This window comes from Lontra canadensis, unplaced genomic scaffold (genome assembly GCF_010015895.1).
Source record: "Lontra canadensis isolate GAN:19392208 unplaced genomic scaffold, GSC_riverotter_1.0 scaffold37, whole genome shotgun sequence".
Classification (NCBI taxonomy): domain Eukaryota; kingdom Metazoa; phylum Chordata; class Mammalia; order Carnivora; family Mustelidae; genus Lontra; species Lontra canadensis.
Window position 1 is genome coordinate 987332 of NW_022631031.1, and position 26606 is coordinate 1013937.

The window sequence follows — 26606 nt, forward strand, 5'->3', positions numbered from 1 at the left end:
TTAAGAGTGAGACCTGAACCTAAAGAAACAGTATCTAATCCATCAAGTATGAAGTTTGCTTAGCTAGGCCTGAAATTCTGAATCTAGACATATTAGCATGAAACACAGCCTTTGGGTCTGTGTAGGAATTTGATTACCTATGTCTGAAAGTGGCCAACTATTAATAAAATCTGGATTTCCGAGTATGGAAAGATAGTTCCTCAGGCATTAAATCTAGTCTTTCTTTATAGAACTGTGCCTCCAGGCACAGAACATGACATTCCATGGGTAGAATCTCAAACCCCAAATATGGAACCCTATAAGCATGAAACTTGGCACTTTCAGAGTAGAGTTTCAAGTTCCATGCACGTTTCTTGACCCTACATACATGGAACATGGCAAACTATATGTGAAAGCTCAATCTCCAAGCATGTAACCTGACCCTATAATTGGGGAACTTGGCACTCCACATAGGATACTGGGCAGTTCAGTCTCAGAAGGCTCTACAAGATATGGATCCTGGCATTATAAGCAAGGAATCCAGTATTCTATGTCCAGAATGCCTTTCTTCAAACATGGAACATGGTCTCACAAGTGTAGAAACTGGCAATCCAGACACGGTACTGGATTTCAGTTATAGATGCTATGTTACGTAAATAGGCCAAAGATGGCTTCTGTGCATTTGCACCTAAGTTGTCTATTTCTTCACTGCAGTCTAAGAACTGTCAACTCAGAAGCCCACAGGCATCATACTTAAATTTTTACATATCCATTGGGTTTTCTTTTTTTTTTTTTTTAAGGTTTTATTTGTTTGACACAGAGAGATTACAAGTAGGCAGAGCAGCAGGAAGAGGGAGAGGGAGAAGCAGGCTCCCCCCTGAGCAAGAAGCCTGATGTGGGGCTGGATCCCAGGACCCTGGGATCACAACCTGAGCTGAAGGCAGCCATTTAACTCACTGAGCCACCCAGGCGCCCCCACTGGGTTGTTTTTAAAATAACCCAAATAAGCAGAATTTTAGCTATTTAGAGCATGCTTGCTTTATATACCTTATGAAACTACACTCAATATCTGCTGGTCACTGATAAGCTAGAGCCTTATGGTTATAAAACTCCAAGCTACCCCTGCCTTTAGAAGCTCTGTGACTCAGAGATTCTCTGCCATGCTGTTGAGTAATATCCCCTTAGACTTATCTTCATCCCCTTCTGGATGGTGACCTAGTCACTATAAGTCTTTGGAAGGACTTATGCTATGAAGGATATTCCCCCTCACAGTTCTGCCCAAGCATTGCACAATAAGCTTGTTATGTGTTACTACCTTTCATAGTCATATCTGTTTCCTTGATCAGACCCAAATCCATTAAATGAACCCCATACACAGTACCCTTTAATACTTGGAGCCTGGTCTCCCAACCTGGAAACGGACACTTCGTATTTGGAATCCTGATCTCTAAACAAGGAAACTTGCCCTATAACCTTAGACTTTATCACACTATCCCTGGAATATCATTCACCAAGAATGGAATCTGGTTTCTTTGACATGAAAATGGGAACTCCATATGTAGAATATCAATCTCCAAATATGGAATATCAATCTCCAAACATGGAACCTAATGCAAGGAACCAGCATTTTGTATGCAAAATCTATACTTTCAGCATTGATATAAGTCTCCTGGATCTGAATCTTGCCTTTCCAGGCATAAACTCTGATTCTCCAAAGGAGAACTGGTCCTAAAGGCATAGAACTTGGACCCCAGGCATTAAAAACCTAGCCCTCAGGGCTCCTGGGTGGCTCAGTGGGTTAAAGCCTCTGCCTTTGGCTCAGGTCATGATCCCAGGGTCCTGGGATCGAGCCCCTCATTGGGCTCTCTGCTAAGCAGGAAGCCTGCTTCCCCCTCTTTCTCTGCCTGCCTCTGCCTACTTGTGATTTCTCTGTCAAATAAATAAATAAAATCTAAAAAAAACCCAAAAACCTAGCCCTCTAAATTATGTACATTGCTCCTACCCTCCAGGTGTTTAATGTGTTAGCGATAGTTGTTTCTGCATTGTGAGGGTTGAGTGGTTTAACTTTTGATTTGTGTGTGTGTATATTTGTATTACAAATAAGGAAATATAAATTTCCACAAGACAAGGAATGCTTCCTTTTATCAAAAAAAAGATAATTACATAACATTTATACTGGTTTACAATGCAATCCCTTAAGAAAGTCCACAATCTGTTGTGTGTAATTTTCCATTGCTATAGCTCTTATGCCATCTTCTGGTATAAATATAATTCAACTATTTGGGAATGTCTAGCATCAGTGGTTAGTAACTTAATGTTATTTCAGAAAATTTACTCATCCTGTTTACTCATCCTACAAATATCTATTTACACATCAAGTATAAAAATTTAAGTCAGCAACTTAAAAATGTTTGATCACATAAAGAAAGTTTAATATGGTAGGGAGAAAACGTTGGAAAATCTTGTCAAAAACTAACTTCAGAGATAGATTGAAATAAATACGTTCTTGAATAAACCTACATAAGCCTAACACAATACAAATGTATTCCTAAACATTGATTTAGTTACGCTATAGAAAAAGCATAACATTTTGGAGTAAAAAAAAAACTTGGGTTTGAATACTATCTTTGCCACTAATTTATTATACAATCTTTATAAACTCACTTCTCACTTACCTTATTTCAGCCCTATTAAATAAAGACAATAACATCTGCCTTTCTCTACTGCCTCTATCCAGCTCTTTTCCCTGCTTATTCTTGAACTTCTAAAGTACTATAAATCAGGATGAATTGCTATCTGCACATAAAGACATAAGAGATTTTAATTCAGAAAAAAAGATAAACCAGTATCTTCCCAGGATAGGAAAAAATTTTAAAAAGCTGTGCAGAGTTATTTGACATTCTAGTTTATATTCTGGAATTTTGAAAAATATGCTGAGGGTGTCCAAAGATTAAAGGGATGAGAGGTAGTAAAATAACACCTTCACACCTGGTACACATTGAGGGATTTTCACAGTTCCAGAAAGAATAAAACTGAGTGCCAAAATTGATTGAAAAAGACGATGTGGAGACACAAGAAGGTATAATATTGAAGGTTAGGCCAACTAATCAGAATAAAAGATCTCTCATCTCCTGATGGTGGCTTTAAGTCAAATCCTTCAAGTGCAAAAGCTGGCAGCTCCCAGCAGTTCTGTGTCTGGTCCCAAAAGAGAAGCCTAGAATATCTATCTGCTCAGTAATTCTTACCTCCTGCTCTAACTAGACCCCCAGTTTCTGTTATGGACTATAGTCCAGCTTGTTTGTTCCCAGCATCCACTGTTCCCTCAGATGAGATCACAGATGTCATTCTACATTTATTTTGGAATATCTGCGATAATTGATTAACATCTATACATTAGTCCAAACACAATCACCACTGGTCAGCATCAGGAGAATGAGGCCCATGTTGTGACTCACCATTAAAATCCAAGAACTTAGAAATACTAAAGATAGTAGATGCTCAGCAAATACTTTTGGATCAATGATTAAATGAATGCAAAGAAGAAAAAAGGTAAAAATACAAAACATAGGAAAGAGGTAAAAGTTTTTGCATTTGGTTCATAATATGTCGTTCTTATGGCCATAGTACTGTAAATGTCTCATGGAAACTTTGTTTTTGAAAGCACAGTAGCTGACACTCTATGTATTTTTTTTTAAAGATTTTATTTATTTATTTGACAGAGGGAGAGAGAGAGATAGATCACAAGTAGGCAGAGAGGGAGGCAGAGAGAGGTGGGGGTCAGGGAAGCAGGCTCCCTGCTGAGCAGAGAGCCCGACGTGGGGCTCAATCCCAGGACCCTGAGATCATGACCTGAGCCAAAGGCAGAGGCTTAACCCACTGAGCCAACCAGGTGCCCCACTCTATGTATGTTTCATAACATACATGTATATCCACATTTTCAATAGCACGTGTCTTTTTATATTATTTCTCTTTTAAAAATATTATCTTACATTGATAAGAGATGATACCCTTCAGCCATTGCTGAATACCCCCTCTTTTTTTTTTCCAAAGGGATGAATTTCCATTTATTTATTTATTTGACACAGAGAGAGAGATCACAAGTAGGCAGAGAGGCAGGGAGAGAGAGAGAGGAGGAGGCAGGCTCCCTGCTGAGCGGAGAGTCCAATGCAGGGCTTGATCCCAAGACCCTGAGATCATAACCTGAGCCGAAGGCAGCGGCTTAACCCACTGAGCCATCCAGGTGCTCCTAAATCCCCTTTCTATAAGAACACTACAATTGTAGTTTATCAGAAAACGTTTTTCTTTTGGTCAAAATATGTGAGGGAAGATGGCTTAAAATTATAATTATTTTGTTTTATCCCTCTAGGTTAAGGGATATATATACAATTTTCTTAAAACATATTTTCTGTTGATATCAATGCAGTCTCATTCCTTTCATTCAGAGAAATAAAGAGCATCTGTGTGTCTATTAAAAAAAATCATGTCACCAAAGTGTGGAGATGTAAAATAAGATCATAAAGTAAGGAACACTGAATAGAGAAGGGAGTTAGTCCTGATTGCCCTAGGCATAAAGATAAGAGAGGGTGACAGAAATTGTGTGAGTTATTTTATCAACTTCCTTTAGGTCAGCTTGGCCTAAACCCCCAATTCTCAAAAACTCCTCTCCATACCTAAGTCTTATAATCAATCATCACACCTGTGCTGATTTATTTCTCTACTCTGACATTTTCCATGGCATCAGAGTGACCGAAAACAGTCCCTGGTCTGTGATGAAGACCTACAACAGCAGTTCCTTCATGAGGAAGAAACACAGACGTATATCTGACTAACAGTTTTGAACTGAAAAAACTAGATTGAGCAGCCCCGTCATTCGAAACAAAGTGTACTGGATGGCACCTTACTAAGCCTGCTGAAAAGCACATGGCTCTTGACTGGACCCTACCTCAGATTCTGCAGGACTGGTCCTGGTGGCTGGGTCTGTGGACTGAGCCTTCCTCTCTCTCAGAGCAGTGAAGGGTCCCGAGCAGGGTCAGCGGCCAGCAGCAATGGACCCCAGACGGAATGCTTGTCATGACACCACAAGCTTCTTTTGCATTTGGGAAACAAAACACAAAAAAGGAAGCTGTCATCACTGTTTTCGTTTCCACAAATCCTTAAGGGTAATACCAACTCCCACTATCCAGAAGTGGGGTAAAATCATAAATCATACAGTAAGTGTGGTTAAAATCTTTGTAGCCACCATAGCGTAGAACTCAGGCTGGTCAAGCAGGCTCAGGCAGGCCTAGCGATTTTTACCCACGCATTGGCTATCCTTTCTCTGAGAAGCTAGTCTTGTTCTACAGTTTAGCCAGTTGCTGGCTGAGATTCTGTTCTAGCCTGAAGGACTTCTTGAAACATCTTTATCTTGAGTCTCCGAGGCCTGCCACGGCTCACAGGCCCTCCTGTCTTGTCCCACCAATGAAGTCAGTTTTCCTGAATATTGGAAAATAGCACTAGACAAAGCTGAATCTGTCTTTCCTCTCCTCTGCCAACCATGGCAGGGCAATTGCTTTTCTTGCCAGTCATGCTTGAATTCTGCCTCTCAACTCCCAACATCCTCAACTAGAGGATTGGCCAAAAGGGCCAATCCCCGTTGGCATAAGGGAGCAGGTGCATCCTGTTTCGGTTCCTGCCATTCTCGGCTTCTTCTCTGTGGGTCCTGCATGTGGAATTTTTCCTAGCACTTAACAGAACTGTAAGAGATGGTAAGACTACTCAATAAGGGACCGAACATCCTTCCTTCCAAAAAGCACTCACATTATAATGAGAGGATTTCCGACAGACAGGAAGAGATATATCCAACAGCAAACAAGTAACTTACTAAAAAAAAAAAAAAAAATTAGAAGCAAGAAAGCCAAGAGACAGTGATAACCAATTGGACAGTTCAAAGAAAGCTGAAACCCAAGCTTGTATTGGGAGAAGTCAGGATTCAAGCTGAATCAAGGATATAACTGCAGAGGGGCTTGAGGAATTAAGTCCTTGGTAACACTGGGAAGGGGGAGATGCAGATGCAGCTGAGACATGTGACTAAGAACTCTTTGGGTTCCCAGATCTCCCTTCCCTGCCCTACGCAGCAGGCTGACTGCAGGGTAATGACACCACCTTCCTTCAATTTAGGAGAAGCTAGAAGCTTTCTTCTTTGTGAAGAGGTTGAACCAGGTAGGTTCTGGACTCAGGGACACAAGACATAGATTGGTGAGTGCTGTATTATAAACTGGAAGATTAAGTGAATGACTATTCTGAATTATAAAACTCCTCTCTCCGTTTCCCCATTTGGGTCCTAGAATGCTATTCACCAGGCTTTTATCTCCCAACCAGGAGGATGGAGCTTTCTTCCTTCAGGCCAAAGTTCTGCAGATGAGGAATTTTCCCTCCTGAAATGCCCCAGCCACTCATCCTTCAAAGAAGCCAGCTAGACCAGAAACACCCACACAAATGTCCCATCAGCTGTGTGTGCCTCACTCATAATTATGATCAGTACCCAAAGGTCAGCAGATACTAGAGGAAAGCCATAAGCATGAAATCCCAAAGTAAAAAGGTGGGGAAAAAAAAAAACCCAAAAACCAAAACAACAAAAACTTTTATTTTTTTTTAAGATTTTATTTATTTATTTGACAGAGAGGGAGATGGCAAGGAGGCAGAGAGGCAGGCAGAGAGAGAGACGAGGGAAGCAGACTCCCCGTTGAGCAGATAGCCCGATGAGGGGCTCGATCCCAGGACCCTGGGATCATGACCTGAGCTGAAGGCGGAGGCTTAACCCACTGAGCCACCCAGGCACCCAACAAAAACTTCTAGAAAATAATGCCCCCCCGCCAAAATCTAAAAAAGCCATAAAGCTCTCTGGTCTGATCTCCCTCGGTGTCTGCTCAGTCCCACACCACGGGGAAGCAGAACAATCAAGTAATCTATATGAACCCAATAGCAATGCCCAGATCAAGGGGTCCAAACCAGTGTTCACAGCCAATGATCCAAGATTATCTGAGGTGACCAAAGCCTACCTGGGAAGAAGTGAAAGAACAACTAGAAAAGAAAAAGGCTCTGAGGCACTGGCTGAATTTGAAGAAAAAAATAAATGAGAACTGGAAGAAAGAACTAGAAAAGACGCAGGGACACAGGGTGAAATTATTAAGGGGAAGTGAGAGCTCATAAAAAAAAAGAAAGAAAAGAAAAGAGAAAAGAAGATATCTGGTAGGTATCTTCTTCATCAGGCTCTCATTCTTCTGGCAATTTTTCAGATTATAAAGGTGAGAAAAAAAAAAAAAAAGAAAAAGGAGAGGGACCATTTACATAAAGCTTCTGAAAGTTCCATGTCAGAAACTGAACCTGATGGTAAGGATAGTTTAAAAAAGAAAAAGAAGTCAAAGGACGCAACTGACAATTAAAAGGACATGAACAGATTCAGCCAAAAAAAAAAAAAAAAAAAAAGATATATTCTGAAGATAAATCTTTATCATCTGAGTCCTTATTAGAATTAGATTATGTTAAGAAGGTGCAAGCAAAAAAGAAGAAAAGCAATGAAGAACAATAAGAAGTAACAGAATAAAAAAAAACCCCAAAAACCAAAAAAGCATAAGAAACACAGTAAGAAGAAGAAGAAAGCGTCTAGTTCAAGTTCGGACTCGTGGTAGAGGTAAGAAAAATAAGGATTCCCTTACAAAGAAAGTGCAATGTTTAGGGGAATTTCAACTGTGAAAATTATAACATAATTACTAAAATGCATGCATTTCCTTGTTTTTAGAATTACTCCTGTACTATTCGGTAGCCACTTGGATGCTGCTGTGTGAAAGGGCCATCATTGTTGCCTGCTGTTGGAATATCTACTTTTTTCTCTTCCGGTGCTTAACAACTCTGAGAGGTAATACACTGCAGTTGTGCTAGTGGTTAAGATACACGGGGATAAAGTTAATGCTTTTGACTAGAAGTATCTAATGCTAAATCTACAGAAACAGAATCTGGATACACCATTAAGATGTAATTAGAAATGACCTGATGACTCTAGTTAACATTTTTGAGATGACATTTTGAAATAGGATTTCAAATAGGATTGATATTTTGGAATCTTTACTCTGCAGATAAGTGTATTCCGCTCCCCCCCCCCCTTATCTACTTTTATTTACCTGGTGAGGGAGCTTTCGGGTGGGGGGATGGCTTGCTATCTCTTAGCTAGGAGAATAGCATGCTTTTTATCCTCACATTCTTTTTTTTTTTTTCTTTTTTTAATGATTTTATTTATTTATTTGACAGAGAGAGATAGTGAGAGAGGGAACACCAGCAGGGGGAGTGGGAGAGAAAGAAGCAGGCTTCCTGCTGAGCAGGGAGCCTGATGTGGGGCTCTGTCCCAGGGCCCTGGGATCACAACCTGAGCCCAAGGCAGATGCTTAACAACTGAGCCACCCAGGTGCCCCTCACATCCTACTTTTGTGGACACAACAGCCATGATTCAGGGGAGGTCAGAGCTGGGTATAGCAGTCTTGTCCTTTGATATCCTTGGACTCTTGTTATTTGCTGCTTTCAGTGAACCAGAGAAACAGCCCTTTGCAGCATGACAGAGCCCCCCCAGAAGCTCTGAGATTTTCCTCCACTTCAACAATACTGAATGTTTTCTAGCATTCGAATATGTTATAACATTTAAATTAATTTTGACTGCATTTCAAATAGACACTGGTACTTTTTGAACTTGTCAGCTAAAGATTCTAAAATGCATGTTTTATACTGCTAAGTTTTAACCAGTCAGGAAAATTTTATGTAACCAGTGATAGTTATTTTATTTTTGTATGAATTTTTGTTCAGCTGCAATGTTTGGCTTTTATTAACTCTTTATTCTTGCTATCTTAAATTCCTTACTATGTCAAATGGCATACATGCTAAGATACTTAGCATGTTAAAAAAGCAAACTTTTGATTTTTTTTTGAAACAGCTTATACTGAAGCTGAGACCTACCATAAACAAGTTGAGTGGCAGGCCTGGTATGCTGTGTCTTGTTACATAAAGCTATTGCCAGAATCTTAGCTAATATAATATTTTAAAAATTTGTCTTTTTATATCATAACGAATTATGACAAGTGAGAATTACATTATTATTCTTCCTGTGTCATATTTTACTTAGACTTTGTGCCTCATATCTACTGCTGAATTTACTAGTACTGTTAAAAGGAATTGATAAATCATTTTCACTTTATATTTTAATATAATCATAACATGAAATATAATTTAAAGTACAATTTTGTCTGCTACAGAGGGTATGCTAATTATAATGGTATGTGCCCAAAACATTTTGGCATAAGAGACTGGATAACTATTTTACTTAAAAAAAAAAAAAAAAATTAAAAAAAAAACACATTAAAAAAGTAAAAAACCCCACTGCTACAACTATTATCTTTAGAGAGATAAGGTGGTGAATCCATGAACAGTATGCAACAAAAAAGGAGTATTACTTTAGGATCAATAAAGATATTCTAAAAATTAAAAATGCAATACAGAAAGAGGATGTCTGATAAAAAGATCGATGATAAAATAGAGAAGGTTCCCAAAAACTAGTAATAAAAGAAATGGATTATAGAAGAAAAAAGTAAAAAAAAAAAAAAAAAGATTAGTTCAAGAGACTCAACATCCAAACTATAAGAATCCCCCCATACCAAAATAAGCAAACAAACAAACAAACAAACATAAACATAAAAAGCCAAAACCGGGATGGGAAGAATAGAAAAAAAAAAAAATCATCTGAAGAAAATTGCTCAAAAATGAAGAATCTGGGGCACCTGGGTGGCTCAGTGGGTTGAAGCCTCTGCCTTTGGCTCAGGTCATGATCCCAGGGTCCTGGAATCGAGCCCCACATCGGGCTCTCTGCTCAGCGGGGAGCCTGTTTCCTCCTCTCTCTCTGCCTGCCTCTCTGCCTAGTTGTGATTTCTCTCTGTCAAATAAATAAATAAAATCTTAAAAAAAAAAAGAAGAATCTAAGCATTTAGATTTGAAAGGGTCCAATGATGCTCAGCAGAAAGAGTGAAGGAGGTCCAGATCAAGGCCAAACATGGTGAAATCATGAGTAAAGAGAAGAGACGACCTCAAAAGCTTAATGTTTAAATGTTTAAATCTAAATTTTTAATTTTTTTAATTTTTAATTTTTAAATTAAAAAAAAATTAAATTTATGTTTAATAATTTTGTTTAAATTTTTAAAATTTTTAAATTTAAATTTTAAAAAATGTTTAAATTTAAAAAGAGAGAGAGAGAGAGATTGAGAATCAAAACGGCATTAGACTTCTCAAGAAGAACACTGCAAGCCAAAGGCATCATGGCAATGTCTCCAATATTGTGTGGAAAATGAATTTGCAGCTTAGAATTCTATGCTTTGTTGTTAAACAAGGTACAAGTAGAATAAAAACAAATTTTAGGTATGTGTGATGGCTAATTTTGTATGTCAACTTGCTAAGGCCACAGTGCCTAGATATGTGGTCAAACATTATTCTAAATGTTTCCGTGAGGGTGTTTTTGGCTGAGATTAAAATTTAAATCAGTGCACTGTTGAGGAAAGCAGGTAGCTTTGCATCACGTGGATGGGCCTCATCCAAACAGCTGTGGATCTAAATAGAACAAAAGACTGACCTCCCTTGAGCAAGAGGGAATTCTACAGCAGATGACTGCCTTTTAGACTTGAACTGCAACATTGGCAGGAAGTTTTGGGTCTCCAGCCTGACAAAACTTGAACCTTAACTGCAGCATTAGTTCTTCTCTGGGTCTCTATTTTGCCAGCTCATAGAACTTGGACTTGCCAGCCTCCATAATCACATGATCGAATTTCTTAAAATAAATCTATCTATCTATCTACACACACACACATACACATACACACACACACTTCCTATTGATTTGGTTTCTCTAGAGAATCCTAATAAAGAATTTATCATAATTTCACTTTCCATGCATTGGAAGAATGCATTGCACCCAATCATAAGAGTAAACAAAGAGAGAAAGACACTGCATCCAGGACATAAGGGACTTAATAGAGCTGAGCACATAAGGGAATTCCCAGGCTAAAGGGGAAGGAAGAGCCTATGATAAGACAGCTGTACCACAAGCCAGAAAACAACTAGTTCATCAGGAGCAGAGGTGAGGGCTCCAGAGAGTTGTATGTCTAAGTCAGAGAGAGAGTGAGATAGGAAAAGGAGAAAGAAACTCATAGACAATGGAAGATTTGGCTGGAGAGTAGGAGAGTTTGGGGAAAAATTAGTGATAGATACGTATAAAGTAAGCAACTGAGAAAAAGGATAATTACCTCATCTGAAAATAAAAAACAAGGTAAGAAAGGATAAGTTTTCATTGTATACATTGTATACATAGTTGGGTCAGTAGTTATACAGTACACATCAAATTGTAATCTTACCAAAAAGGATAATGACCTCATCAGAAAATAAAAAACAAGGTAAGAAAGGATAAGTTTTCATTGTATACATTGTATACATAGTTGGGTCAGTATTTATACAGTACACACCAAATTGTAATCTTACCAAAAACTATGATTGAGGAATTGGAAAAAATGGGAAAATGAGAAAGGGAGAAAATGATCTTTCAAAGTAGAAGGTCAACAGATATTGTCTAAAATTTAGAAAATCAAATATTGGTATACAGTTTATTTTGTTTTATTTTGTTTTTTTGAGAAATGAAGGCAAGAGAAAAAAACCAGCTAAGAAAAATAGCTAAAGGAATTGAAAGTGGTTGCCTCCTAGGAATAACAACTGAGTATCTGTAGGGATGGGACAGAAAGCAACCTTTTTAAGATTATAAGTCTTATAGAATTATTTTAATATTTTAATAAAGATAGTATTTATGTATAGCTTTCATAAAAACAAAGTTAACATATAAAACTAAAATTAATTGGAAAAATAGGAAAAAACTTTTATTATATATGTTTTTATGGCATCATCTTATATAGAGAGGAAGAGTCTGTTTTTGTCTTGCTTGCTGGCCCAATTTTGTAGCTTCTTTAGTGTTAAAATAGAATGTTTGGGTTCAATGACAAGATAATAAATTTTAAAATATTTTTAGGAAAGAAGATCATTAGGAAACTGTCTACATTCAGATAGGGTGGACATTACACATAAGCTTCTTCATCCACTGACTGTTCAAATTTAACAATGCAGAAAAATTTCAAAAGTAGACAGTAGCCCACTGGTCAAATCTGACTTGCAGATATAATTTATGTGACTTGTATAGTTTTCTAGAAAAAAATAAAAATTCATACCTGTATTTAACATGTGGAAGATTTAGCATAAAATTTTAACCACTGGCTTCTCCTAGGGAATTTTAAGATTTGACTACTTTGGGTCCACATCCCTTCATGGCCACACTGGCAGAAGCTGAGTGAGGGACAAGGTAAATTAAGATTCATCCACATGCCATTGTATAGGAGCAATGAAGCTCTTTATGCAATGAAAAATTAACACAAACGTATATTAATGTGTTAGAAAACCCATGAAGGTAGAGAATATTGCATGTAGTATGCTACCATTGGATAAAAAGAAAATATTTAAGTTTATGTATCTACTGGAACATGTACAGAATAGCTCGGCAAGCACACACAAGCAATAGGTAACATCTGAAGATAGGATGTGGTATCTGGGACACAGGATGAAGGGAGATCTTTTTACCTTCTGTAACTGTTGAAGACTGAATTATGTGAATACACCTTCAAAAAAAAAGTACTTAAAAAATTAAGAATTTCTTAGCTCCAGAAATATAAATAAGTATATACATGAATAAGAGTATATAACTTAGAAATATGAATATATTTTTATATATAATATATTCTTTATAGTATATATTCATATGAATATATAAATATTTCCCTCTCCTGATTGAATGTTTTATTCTCATCTCACCATTAGAAGACGGAAGATATATAAAATCAATTCTGTCTTGCACTTAAAAACATAATCCTGAAAACCTCCAACTCTTTCAAGATTTTCCTTGTTCTTTTTTGGATCTTTATATGCACTGCTGAAGAGATTCTTTCCCTGCCTACACAATTAAAACATCCAAAGAAATGTTACAGACACCAAATTATTAGGTCTATACAGTGTTAGTTCCTGAGAAACTAAGAGTTAAAAATACTTATTTTCAAAGGCAAATACAAAAGTCTAATAATCTAATGAAAGAATTTTTAGTGTTCCCTCTAAATTGCATTTAAGTGCATCTTTGTTATACCAGATTATCAAATTTTTTTTCCACTTGTATGTACCATGTTGGTCATCAGAAAGCCTCTCCTTCAGATTAAGATGCTCAAAGATGTCATACAGAATGATGATCTCAGTTTCCTTCTGTTGATGTTGACCTTTTCCTAGTCCTTTTAATTCTTTGATTTCAATTCCAGTTAAATGGAACTCTTATGTATCTCAAATGCAAGTGAGTGGCTAGATCTTCTATACCTACTGACTCAGTCTTGTTTTATGTAAGTCCAGAAGTTGGGCAGAAATGGGAGCCACACACACAAGTACTTTCCAGGGACCAATGCTAAGGTGGCTGAACAATACAGCCATCAGCTCAGTGAACTGGAATACCATTGCAGTATTAGACAAGATCCCAATGCAAGGATCAAGGATAGTGGTAGACTTGGGGAGAGTCCATTTTGGCAGAAGATCAGAAGGATTCCATAGAGAAAAGGAGATAAAGAATAAATGAAGTTAAAGAGTTTCATCTTCATCTAATTCTTTGATTTGTCTCTTATAGCAAGATTAAGGTCTCTGTTTTTAATTTTTGTTTCTTTCATGTCACAGTCTAATTTCTGTTAAAAATACATCAAAGAATAAAGAGGCAGAGCAATATTTATCTGAATAGGATGATGACTTTTAAAACTGAAATGGCATTGATAGCTGATAGTATGATAGCTATACTACTTTTCTGAAACTTTTAGATTTGCAACATTTTTCTTGATGAAGACAGTAATAGTATCATAATAGTATTTTTACAAGTAAATAACTATTATAAAGAATGACCCTAATATTTTAACACTTGATATGATCAGTAAAAAGGAACAGCAAAGTAATACCAGAGACAGATGCTCAGAACAATTAAATGTGTTTACAGTGTCTTTTAAAATCAAAGTTGTAAAGGAGATAGATGAGCATACAGAAGCCATTAAAGTATGCTGGGTCATTAAAAATAATTAAAACCAGTATCTTTTCCCTACCTCTTACCTAACTATTTTGAGCTTCTAAACTGCTATAAAATAAACTGTTGCTTTTGACAACACTTTCTGTCCTAGATGGAAAGGAGCATAGCATAGTGGTTGTTTAACAATATGGATTCAAGATAAAGATTTCCCAGGTTCTAATTCTAGCAGCACCATCAGCAAGATCCATGACTTTGGGAAATATTCTCATTCATCCTTGCAGGGGCTCTTTCCTCATGGGTGAAGTAGGGATGGAAACAGTAATTACCTAATAGATTTATTAGAAGTATTAAGTGTAATAACAATGAAAAAAATTTTAAATGGTATATTGTAATTACTTAATAAATATTAGACATTACTATTCCAGCTGCACTCAAAGAGTTCTTTAATTTTTGTGGTGTACTTTATAGCAAAGATGTGCCCAACTTCCCACCTTCTGGAGGACATAACAAAGTTGATTAAGCTGTAAAAAAAAAAAAAAAAAAAGTTAATCTGCTACTTATAACAATACTGATGGGAGAACAATTGGTCCCTGCAGATAACTTCTGTGGCTGATAAAACTCTAGTGTCGAGTTTTTATGGCAAAGATCCCTTTTGCAGAAGGGATTTTGATTTTTGCTTCTTTCACGAAGGTTGCTTCTGTATACCCCAGGGAATTTTGGTTATATTGAGCTTGCAACAACATTTACAGTTCAAAGCTAAAGTGTAATAAGTTGTTGGCAAGCAAGAAAAGTTGTGATTTTGTAGACAATCTAGTTTTACTCATTTTTTGGGTAGGAGCCATAGTCTTTTGTGACTTTCTACATCTTAAACAGAAGCAGAACTAACTTGGACATTATTTTGTTGAATAATTTTTATTTTCCAGTGTCTCTCTCCTTTAATCCTAGAAGTCCTATTATTCTGTCACATGTGTTGGTTCACATGTGTTCGTTCAATTTTTTTCAATCTTTTGATCTTTGTTCTTCTGTTTGGATAATTTTCTAGTAGTTTATGGATCCTTTCTTCTGTAATCAGCTATTAAAGCCTGCCAGTAATTTTTTCGTATTATATAATATACTTTTTAGTTCTAAAATTTCCATTTGGTTCTTTTTCAATAGATTCTATTTCTCTGCTTACATTTTAAATGTGTTTATCTATTATAAATGTGTTTTCCTTAATGTTCCTCAGCATAGTTAAAATAACTGCTTTAAAATCCTTGTCTGCCAATTTCAGTATCTGGGTCAATTTAGGTAAGAATCGATTGAAAGTATTTTCCCTTGAGTATGATCACACTTGCCTCTTTCTTCATATGTCTAATAATGATAGTATTCTAGACATTGTGAATTGAAAAGACTCTGGATTGTGTTTTATTCCTCTGAAAAGTATTCATTTTGTTGTTTCAACAAACAGTTAATTTGGCCAAACTAAATCTACAAATATAATTCCTGCATAGGCAACAAGTGAATACCAATGAAGCATATGTAGTTCAGGGAATCAGCCATAATTTTGGACGAAATTTTAGACACAGAATTTAGAATTCCTTCCTGTATCTCTTCCATTGTCTGAATATCCTTCCTCATTTTCTAGTTACTAAGGTCACACCAAATTCTGTCTTCTGGATTTCTAAGCTAGAAAGACTGTTTGTTGTTTTTGTTGTTGTTGTTGTTTTTCTGAAGATTTAGTCACCTTTCTTGGAGTTTATTGGAGCCTGTCCTCAGGCAAAAATAGTATGTAAGTTAAAATTTTAAAATCAAACAAGTATAAAAATGAAAAACTGGAGTTCTGGTTCAAGACAGTGATGTAGAAGGATCCTGAATTCACCTCCTCTCACAAACACACTGAATTTACAGGTACATGTGGACCACTTTCTTATGAAAAAAATCCCCAAACTAGCTGATTGACACCTACATATAGGGTGAATGAGAAAAAAACCCTCATCAAAGTGGGTAGGAGAAGCTGAGATACAACTTTTGTTTCTTTTTTTTTTTTAATTGAAGTATAGTTGACACACAGTGTAGTTTCAGATGTACAACATAGTGATTTGACAAGTTTATATGTTATGTTGTTATGCTATACTCACCACAAGCGTAGCTACCATCTGTCACCATATAACACTATTACAATACCAATGACCATAATCCCTCTGTTGTACCTTTTATCCCTGTGAAGTATTTTTTCCATATCCAGAAGCTTATAGTTGAGACACAAGTGCTATAAAGCCCATCCCCAGAGCATCAACCCACAACTGGGAACAAACTCACAACACCAAATTCTCCCTGAAGAGTGAAGGGCTGTAACCTTACATTTGGCACTTTTAAGACCTGGAGCTGAGAGAAAACCCCCCCAAACATCTAGCTTTGCAAACCAGTGGGACTTGGGTCCATAAGACCCACAAGGCTATAGCAAACTGAGAAATAGTTCTTAAAATTTCCCAAGGTCTTGCCCATCTCAGGGCCCAGAACAGAAGCAAGCAATCAAAAAGTGCCCAGACTTTGTGTGAAAAGTCTTATTTTCTTATCTTAAAGCATTGAGCTGGGAGGCAGGCATCTAATTTAACATACATATAGAGACCTACTGAGGTGCTTTCTGGGTACAGAGGCCATTGGATACCATTTTTGCACTCTCTTTCTGCTTTGCTCCAGCTTGAGAATATCTCTAAGAACTTGTATACTCCTAGAAGAAAACACAGGGGTAAGCTATTAACATTGTTCTTGGTGATAATTTTTTATATTTGACAATAAAAGTAAAGGTAACAACAGCAAAAATAAACAAGTGTGACTACAACAAATAAAATAATTCTCAACAGCAAAAGTAATGATAAACAGAATGAAAAGACAACCTACAGAATGGGGAAGTACATATACAAACCACATATCTGGTATGGGGCTAATATAAAAAATACATAAAGAACTCATAGAACTCAAGAGAAAAAAAACCAATTTGATTAAAAAATAAACAGAGGATCTGAATAGACTTTCTTCCAAAGAAGACACATAAATGACCAACAGGTACATGGAATAGTGCTTAGCGTCATTAATGGTCAGGAAAATGCAAATCAAAGCCACAGTGAAATACCACTTCACATCACTTAGAATAGCTATTATAAAAAAAGATAAGAAAAAAAAGTATTAGGAAAGAGATGGGAAAAGATTTACAGGCATGCCTTGGAGACATTATGGCTTAAGTTAAGACATTATGGCTTTATTGCAGTCCACTGCAATAAAGCAAATACTAGAATAAAGCAATGAAGTCTGGGTTTCCCAGCATACACAAAAGTTATGTTTACACTGTACTATATTCTACTAAGTGTGCAATAGCATTGTGTTAAAGATTATATATATATATACATATATATTATACATATATATGTATATATATATATACACCTTAATTAAAAATAGTTTATTCCTAAAAAAATGCTAACCATCAGAGTTTTCAGCAGGTCATAATCTTTTTGCTGGTGGAGGATTTTGCCTTCATGTTAATGACTTCTGACTCATTAGTTTGCTGGTTGCAGAAGGCTGGGGTGACTCTGACAATTTCTTAAGATAAGACAACAATGCAAAAGAAAGTCTACTGAGTCTTTTCATAAACCATAAACCATAAATTATAAACCATAAACTTTTCTCTGTAGCTACCTGATAACATTTTACCCACCGTAGAACTTCTTTCCAATGTAGAGTCAGTCCTCTCAAAAACACCGCCACTGTTTCATCAATTGAGTTTATGTAATATTCTAAATCCTTTGTTGTCATTTCAATAATCTTCATAGGCTCTTTACCATGAGCAGATTCCATCTTAAGAAACCACTTTCTTATAGGTGATTAATAGTACACTTATCTTGATGAGCACCAAGTAATTTGTAGAACTGTTCAAACATTATATTATACACCTGAAATTAACACTATATGTTAATTATACTTCAATTAAAAAAAAGAAATGACTTTCTTCATTTATCCATAAGAAGAAATTCTTCATCCGTTCAAGGATTTATCACAAGGTTACAGCAATTCAGTCACATCTTCAGACTCCAGTTATAATTCAAGTTCTCTTGCTATTTCCATCCCATCTGCTGTTACCTCCTCTACTGAAGCCTTGAACTCCTTAAAGTCATCCATAGGGCTTGGAATCAATTTCTTCCAAACTCCTGTTAATGTTGATATTTGAACCTCTTCCCATGAATTTCAAATGTTCTTAGCCATCTAGAATGGTGAATCATTTTCCAGAAGGTATTCAATTTACTTTGCCCAGATCCATCAGAGGAATTGCTCACTATGGTAGCTATTGCCTTAAAAATGTATTTCTTAAATAATAAGACTTGAAAGATGTAATTACTCCTTGGTCCATGGGCTGCAGAATGGTTGTTGTATTAGCAGGTATGAAAACATGATCTTTTTTAAACTCCATCAGAGCTCTAAGATGACCAGGTACATTGTCAGTGAGCAGCCATATTTTGAAAAGAATCTTTTTTTTTTTTTCTTTTTTCCCTGAGCAGTAGGTTTCAACAGTGGGCTTAAACTATTAAATAAACCATATTGTAGACAGATGTGCTGTCATCCAGGCTCTGTTGGTCCATTTGCAGAGTACATCCAGAGTAGATCTAGCATAATTCTCAGGAGCCCTAGATTTTCAGAATGGTCAATGAGCATTGGCTTCAACTTCATCACCAGCTGCATTGGTCCTTAACAAGAGAGTCGGTCTGTCCTTTCAAGTTTTGAAGTCAGGCATTGATTTACTCCCTTAGCTGTAAAAACCCAAGATGGCATCTTCTTCTAATAGAAGATTGTTTCATCTCCATTGAAAATGTGTTGTTTAGTGCAGCCACCCTTGTTAATCATCTTAGCTAGATCTTTTGGAGAACTTGCTCTGGCTTCCACATCAACACTTGCTGTTCCCCTTGCACTTTGATGTTATGGAGATGGGCTTTTTCCTTAAACCTCATAAACCAACCTCTATTAGCCCCAGACTTTTCTTCTGCAGCTTCCTCATGTCTTTCAGTCTTCAAATAATTGAAGATAGTTATGGCTTTTCTCTGGATTAAGCTTTGGGTTAAGGAAATGTGTCTGGTTTGATCTTTTATCCAGACCAAACCGTCTCCATATCAGCAATAAGACAGTTTTGCTTTCTTATCATTCATGTGTTCACTAGAGTATGACTCTTAATTTCCTTCAAGAACTTTTCTTTTGCAGTCACAACCTGGCTAACTGGTGCAAGAAGCCTAGCTTTTGAACTATCTTGGCTTTTGACATGCCTTCCTCACTGAGCTTAATCATTTCTAGCTTTTGACTTAATGTGTGACTTTCCCTTTCACTTGAAAATGTAGAGGCCATTGCAGGGTTATTAAGTGGCCAAATTTTGATATTGTTGTGTCTCAGGAAACAGGGAGGTTAGAGGAGCAGAAGAGAGATGGAGAAACCGCCAGTTGGTGGAGCAGTCAGAACATATGTCCCATTTCTTAACATCACCGTCTTATATGGGTGCAATTCATGGTGCCCTAAAACAATTACAATAGTAACATCAAAGACCACTGATCACAGATCACCATAACAAGTAGTAATGAAAATTTTTGAAATATTATGAGAATTACCAAAATGTGACACAGGGACATAAAGTGAGCAAATGCTGTTTGAAAAAATAGCTGCAATAGACTTGTTCGACACAGAGTTGCCATAAAACTTCAATTTGTAAAAAATGCTCTGTGAAGCACAATAAAGCAAAGTGGAATAAAACAAAGTATGCCTGGGGCACCTGGATGGCTCAGTGGGTTAAAGCCTCTGCCTTTCGGCTCAGGTCATGATGTCAGGGGTCCTGGGATCGAGTCCCGCATCAGGTTCTCTGCTCAGCAGGGAGCCTGCTTCTTCTCTCTCTTTCTGTCTGCCTCTCTGCCTACTTGTGATCTCTGTCTGTCAAATAAATAAATAAAATCTTAAAAAAAATATGCCTGTACCAGTGAACTTAACTCATTCATAGGTTTGTACAATGTTAGCATCCTTTTATCTCAGCTTCAAGAATGCCCTTAGCATTTCTTGTGAGGCCAGTGTAGTGGAGATGAACCTCCACAGGTGTTTTTGTTTGGGAAAGTCTTTCTCTTTTGTTTCTGAAGAACAGTTAAGCTGGGTCTAGCATTTTGTTAATAGTTTTTTTCAATAGTTTGAATATATCTTCCTACCCTCTCCCGACTTGGAAAGTTTCTGTTGAGAAATACACTTATAGTCTTACAGGAACAAACTTGAATTGTTCTTTTATAGTTCTGTCTTTGACTTTTGACAATTTAATTATAATGGGTCTCTATGTAACTCTTATTGGGTTCAACCTACTTGAAATCCTTTGGGCCTCATGAATCTGGATGTCCATTTCTCTCCCCAAGTTTGGGAAGTTTTCAGCTATTATTTAATTAAACTTTCTACTCCTTTAATCTTTCTCTTCTTCTTCTGGGATTCCAATAATGAATAGATTGTTTCTATTAATGGTATGCCATAATTCATATACACTTCTTCATTGTTTATTCATTCTTTTTTTTTTTTCCCTTTTTGCTTCTCTGACTGGATACTTTTAATGATCTACTTTTTAGCTCACTGATTATTTTGCTTGGCCAAGTCTATTGTTGAAATCTTTTGGGAATTATTCAGTTCAGTCACTGTTTTCTTTGGCTCTAGAATTTTTGGTTTTGTTTTGATAATGCTATTTCTTTGTTGATTATATTTTTCTTAGTTTTCCTAAGTTTGTTTAGTTGTCTGTGTGTTCTTGTAAGAGAATCATTCTGAATTCTTTATCAGTTCATAAATTTCCATTTCTTTATGGTAGGTTATTGAAGATTTATTAATTTCCTTTGGTGGTACATTTCCTTGATTATTCATTTTCCCTCTGGCCTTACATTGGTGCCTACACATTTGAGGAAGTAAGCACCTCTTTCAGTCTTTACAGATTGACTTCAACAGGGAAACCCCTCCAACAATCTGTTTTTCCAGAGACTCTGGGTGGGCTGCCTGGGGGTGCCTATGGTCAGGTTTGATATTGCATTGCTTGAGCTCTTAAGTCTTTTATCTCAGTGAGAAGGTGGGCATGCCTGGTACATGGAGACATAGGGACCAGCCTGGTGGCAAGGGCAGTGGTGATGGGCCTAGGAGTTCAGTCTCTGTGGGTAGACTGTAACTTGGCTCTATAGGGGCTAATCAGGAATTAGGGACAACTGGGCTGGGTGCAGTATTGAGTCCATGGGGACTTTTCTGGTACTGAGAGGGACTAGCTTAGAGGCTGGGATCATGGAGGCTGGTCTGGAACTAGGGAAAGCTTGGAGCTTGGGGCTGCAGTAGTAGGTCTATGGTCTGAAGCCTTGGGGACTGACTTGGAGGTTAGTAATCTTGGAGTTATTCTGTCACTGGGTGGGCTGCGACGCTAGGTCTCTATGGACTAGCCTAATGCTATGGTGAACCCGAGGTCTGGTGCTATGGGTGCTGGTTTGGTGTTGAGTTTAACTGAATTCCTGTGTCCATGGTAGTTGGCACTGGGTCTGACTGACAGCCTAAGTTCATGGATTCTGACCTGGAGTCTGGGTTCACATGGGCTAATTGAAACATAGGACAACAGGAGCTGCCTAGTTCTGAGATGCACTTGGAGCCTGGTTATTCAGAGCCTGCTGCCATGAGAGCTGCCTGAGTCAATGGGAAGCAGTTGGTCATGGTTTGATCTGGGAGCCTGGTTCCATGGAAGTTACTTGGGGCCACTGGTTCTGGTCAGTTCCTGAGTTCACTAGACCAGGTGCCTGGGCCACAGGAGCCACCTGGGGCTGCTGTACTCAACTGGCACTGGGTTTGATGAGGAGCCTGAGTTTGCTAAACCTTCTGGGAGCTTGGTGCCATGGAAGCATCTAGGGTTTCAGGAGCCACTGGGGCTGCTAGATCTTACAGGTACCAGGTGAGCTGACAACCTAGGTTCCTGGGAACCCTCAGGGAGCCACTTACAGCCATGGGAGTTGGCCTGGTGCCAGAGTGGGCTGATGGTGAAGAGTGGGTCCATGGTGAAGTCAGAACTCACTTTACTTTCCTCTCATGGGGAGGGTCTCTCCCTTTGTGCTGGCCAATTTGAACTTGTAGAAGGGGTAATGGGGGTAATGTGAATCTATCTTTTCTAATTGCCACCATGCATCTTTTTCTTATTCTGTGTTTCATTCAGGTGCTTTAATCCTTCACCTGGAATCCTTGGTTCTTGTGAATGTATTTTTTTCGTGCAGACAGCTGTTCAAACTGAAGTTGGTGGGGAGGGACATTGCTGCCATTTTGCTGTCTTCACTCTTCTACTTTTTACTTTTATTGTAAAATTATTTAGTTTTATTTAAAGAGCCATTATGAAAGATTCTAAGTGGACAAAACAAAATTGCTGTGCCATAGGGAAAAAATGCAGGAGAAATCTAACTCTAAAAAGAAACCATCACTTCATGTTAAAGGGAAACTATTTTTCTGAAACATAAATCCCTCCACACAACAGCTGTGAACTTCTAATTTAAGGATTCTTGGAAAATGTGTTTCTCCAGCTATGAGAGACATGTCCTGCCATTATTTAAAGACCAAGAGAGTAAGACAGAGATAAACAAAAATAGGATAGATTTTGATATAACTTACTCCATCCCTATCCACATAATTGAATCTTAGTACTGCCCAAATATTTTATGCCTTTCACCTCTACTAGTTGCTTGCTTCCCATTCTCTGACCATTTCATTCACTTTAAACACACAGTTTCCTCCTATCTAGAATGCCCTCCAGACACTCAGTATAATTCACTTTCTGTAATACCCGGGGTACTCGCATTCAAATCCATTCAGATCAATAATAATTCCATTCTGTTAACAGTTTCTGTACTTTAAGCTAATTGTCCAGCATGAACCCTATAAATGCTGGAAATTTCATAGGCTTTACATGATAACAGTTATACTTCTAGTTTTTCTGATTGGGAAAATAATGATATGCATTGATAATTAAATGAGTAAAAGGACCCCATGAAATACATTTGTGGTTCTTCAGAGTGCTGCATCTATAGGTTGGAAAATGGTTTGAATATTTATGCCAAATATTTCTTTTTCTAGTGTTTTCCTATGAAGATGTAATTTCCCAATTAGATTTCATTTCCATAAAATAATAATTATAGTTTGGACTATTTTATTACCTATATTCTCAGTATGGTATAGATACTTCTTATTAGCTAAACAAGAGAATAGATGACAATTCACCTGAATTTCTTATATTGCTATACAGCTATGTAGATAGTAATACACTTAACTAGTAATGTTATATGGGCTAAAAACACTTTATAGAAGCTAACATAACATGTAACTCAACAGACACTAGGTAAGGAAGTCCTTGACAAGGCACCACAATACACTCCTGCCAGTAATTTTCTAATTTTTAAGAAGCATACATATCACTTTTGTGATATTTTTAAGAGGCATACATATCACTTCCACTTTTGTTGAAATGCAGATTCTGATTCAGTCAACATGGAGAGAGATTGGAAAATTCTCAGAAGATGATATTGCTGGTCTGTGGACAAGGCTTTAGTCCGCCTGAATTCAGGTGACTTCATTTCCACCGCACCTTCAGAGAGTTCTTTATTGAGACATCAGGGGGAAAATGTTAAGAATCAAATGCCAGTCTGGGTTGCTATATAGATTTAGCTAATAGTTAACAGTATTTCAGTTAACTAGCAAGATATCTAAGTAATGTCTCCTGATGATTTAATGACTTTATTTTCTCATTCTTCATCATTCTCTTTCACACTGTTCTCTTTTGTCCAGAGCTTTCTGCGCCCGCCTTCCCTCCCCCTGCCTCCCCCTTTCTCTTCTTTCTTATTTCTTTCTTTTCTTCTTCTTCTCCCCCTCCTCCCCCCTCCTTCCTCCCTCTCCCCCTTTCCTCCTCCTCCTCCTCCCCCTCCCCCTCCTCCTCCTCCTTCTTTTGAGTTTCATGTGGCTCTTCCTGGCTACAGAAACCCAAAAATTACTGGCTTGCTATTCAATGACTAATTATTATAGGACAAATTATTTCTACACTTATCTGTGAAATATACACTTAATTGTGAATCATAACTTTGCTTCTTTATATTTCTTCCTCATTCTCATTGCATTGGAAGTTTTTGAATTATGGCTTGTTATTAGACGGTGTTTTTAGCAGATGTTAGCTAGAAACATCACTTTTTTTGCCTAAACGAGAAATGACTCCCCTCTGTATATGAGAGGAGATAATATATTTGCTCTGTGATTTTTGATAAAAAGCCTAGTTTCTGAGATGCATTTAGAAAATCATCACCTCTCAAAACCCAAATATACTGTTCTCACATTGGCTATCCTCATTTCTACTTTAAAATACGCCAGTAAAATCAAACTGCTTCTTACTGACAGCTGTTTATGAGACACTGGCAAAGGAAAGCATTTTTCTCATCTTGGTCCTCTAGATGAGATTAATTCTCCTCTGGTTTAAGTCTCTCTTGATTAGATACTTCTTTACCATCCTTCCTGTTCATATTTATAATTAGTATATCATAGAAGACAACATCTGAAAGCTTGGCAAGGAGAGGAGGCATCTGTCCTCTACATTCACATAATAAATTGTGGTTTATACTGTGAACCTTTATGCTTTATGTTGAAATTTTCTGATATTTACACATTTCCTCCAAACATACCATGCCATGCCATGCTATATTATACCATACCATACCAAAGATGGGAACAATTTTTTATTTACCTCTAGATACGTAGCTCATGGGCACTGCATAATTCTTGGTGAAAAACAATATGATCTGCCATGCTCTTGGCCACCTGTGTACTTTTGGAATCATGTTAGACCTAATCTGGAACGCCAAGAACATGGATTTTTTTTTTTTAGTCAGAAAAAGAATGCACAGTTATAATGGGATAAAACTCTCCAGGAATTCATCTTGCACTCTGGCCACACATCCTAGGCCTTTCTTCCAGACTTTTTTTTTTTTTTTTTTTACCATTAGTCAACTCTTTAATATTGATGAACCCAGTTCTCTGTCCTTAATTTCAATTTTTCTCTCTCTGTACTTTTTCCCTGCTCAAGTTCATGTTGTCATGATTGAAACTATAGTGATGGCTCCTCTTTCCCTGGCCCAGATCTCCTTTCTGGGCCTCAGACCTATATATCTTATTGACTACTAGATGGCTCCACTTGAATGTACTATAGGAGTCACAAAGAAAACACATTCAAAAGTTTACGAAGAAAGCCCTCTTTTTTTTTTTTTTTTTGAGTGTTTTTATTTTATAGTTGACACACAACTTTAGATTAGTTTCAGGTATATGACTTAGTGATTTGACAAGTTTATACATAATGCTGCATTCACCAAAAATGTAGCTACCATCTGTTCTGTTATATAGCTATTAAAATATCGTTGACTATATTCCTTATGACTTATTCATTCCATAACTGGAGGCCTCTATCTCCACTCCCCTTTGCCCATTTTACCCAAACCCTCCCACCCCCCTCCTTCCTCTCTGGCAACCATCAGTCCGTTCTCTGAATTTATAGGCCTGATTCTGCTTTTTTGTTCATTCATTCATTTTTATTTTTTAGATTCCACCTATGAGTGGAATCGTTTGGTATTTGTCTTTCTCAGTCTGACTTATTTCACTTAGCAGTACACCCTCTAGGTCCATCCATGTTGTCTCAAATGGCATGATCTCATTCTATTTTTATGGTTGCGTAACATTCCACTGTGTGTTTTGTGTGTGTGTGTACCACATTTTCTTTATCCATTTGTCTACTGATGGACACTTAGGTTGTGAAACAAGCTTTCTTATGGCCTTCAAGGTGACTAGTGAAATCAAATCCTTCCTGACTGTATTCTAGGAGATATTCTAATCACTTCTAATATATAACCGGTCATCAAGTCATATTGATTAGATTCCTAAATATTAAAAAATGTATCACTTTTCTTTATATCCACTCAAACCACTTTAATCCAGACATGCATAATTTCTTTCCTGGGCCTTTGCAATATGCTTTTTACTTTTCTCGTTATCTTCAGGGTTAACAGTCTAATTCATCTTCCACACTGCTTTAAATCACTGAATGGCTCACAGCTATTAAGTGGCATCCAAATGGCTTTGTCTTCTTCTTTAGCTTTATCTCATTTCTTTCCAATTTGCATTTCTTTCTCTAATTTTTTTTTGAAGATTTTATTTATTTGACAGAGAGAGAGAGATCACAAGTAGGCAGAGAGGCAGGCAGAGCGAGAGAGGGAAGCAGGCTCCCTGCCGAGCAGAGAGCCCAATGCAGGGCTCCATCCCAGGACCCCGAGATCATGACCCAAGCCGAAGGCAGAGGCTTTAACCCACTGAGCCACCCAGGCGCCCTCCTTCTCTAATTATTTATAGATCTCCATTTTTTTTGGCCTCCATTCCTATTATGCACTCTTCTACCTCCAATCCGCCCCTAGCC

General features: G+C 37.4%; 1 pseudogene; it reads left to right on the top strand.

The window, feature by feature from the left end:
* The first annotated feature begins 6906 nt into the window (after positions 1-6906).
* LOC116874522 lies at positions 6907-7646 on the top strand (annotated as a pseudogene).
* The last annotated feature ends 18960 nt before the right edge of the window (positions 7647-26606 follow it).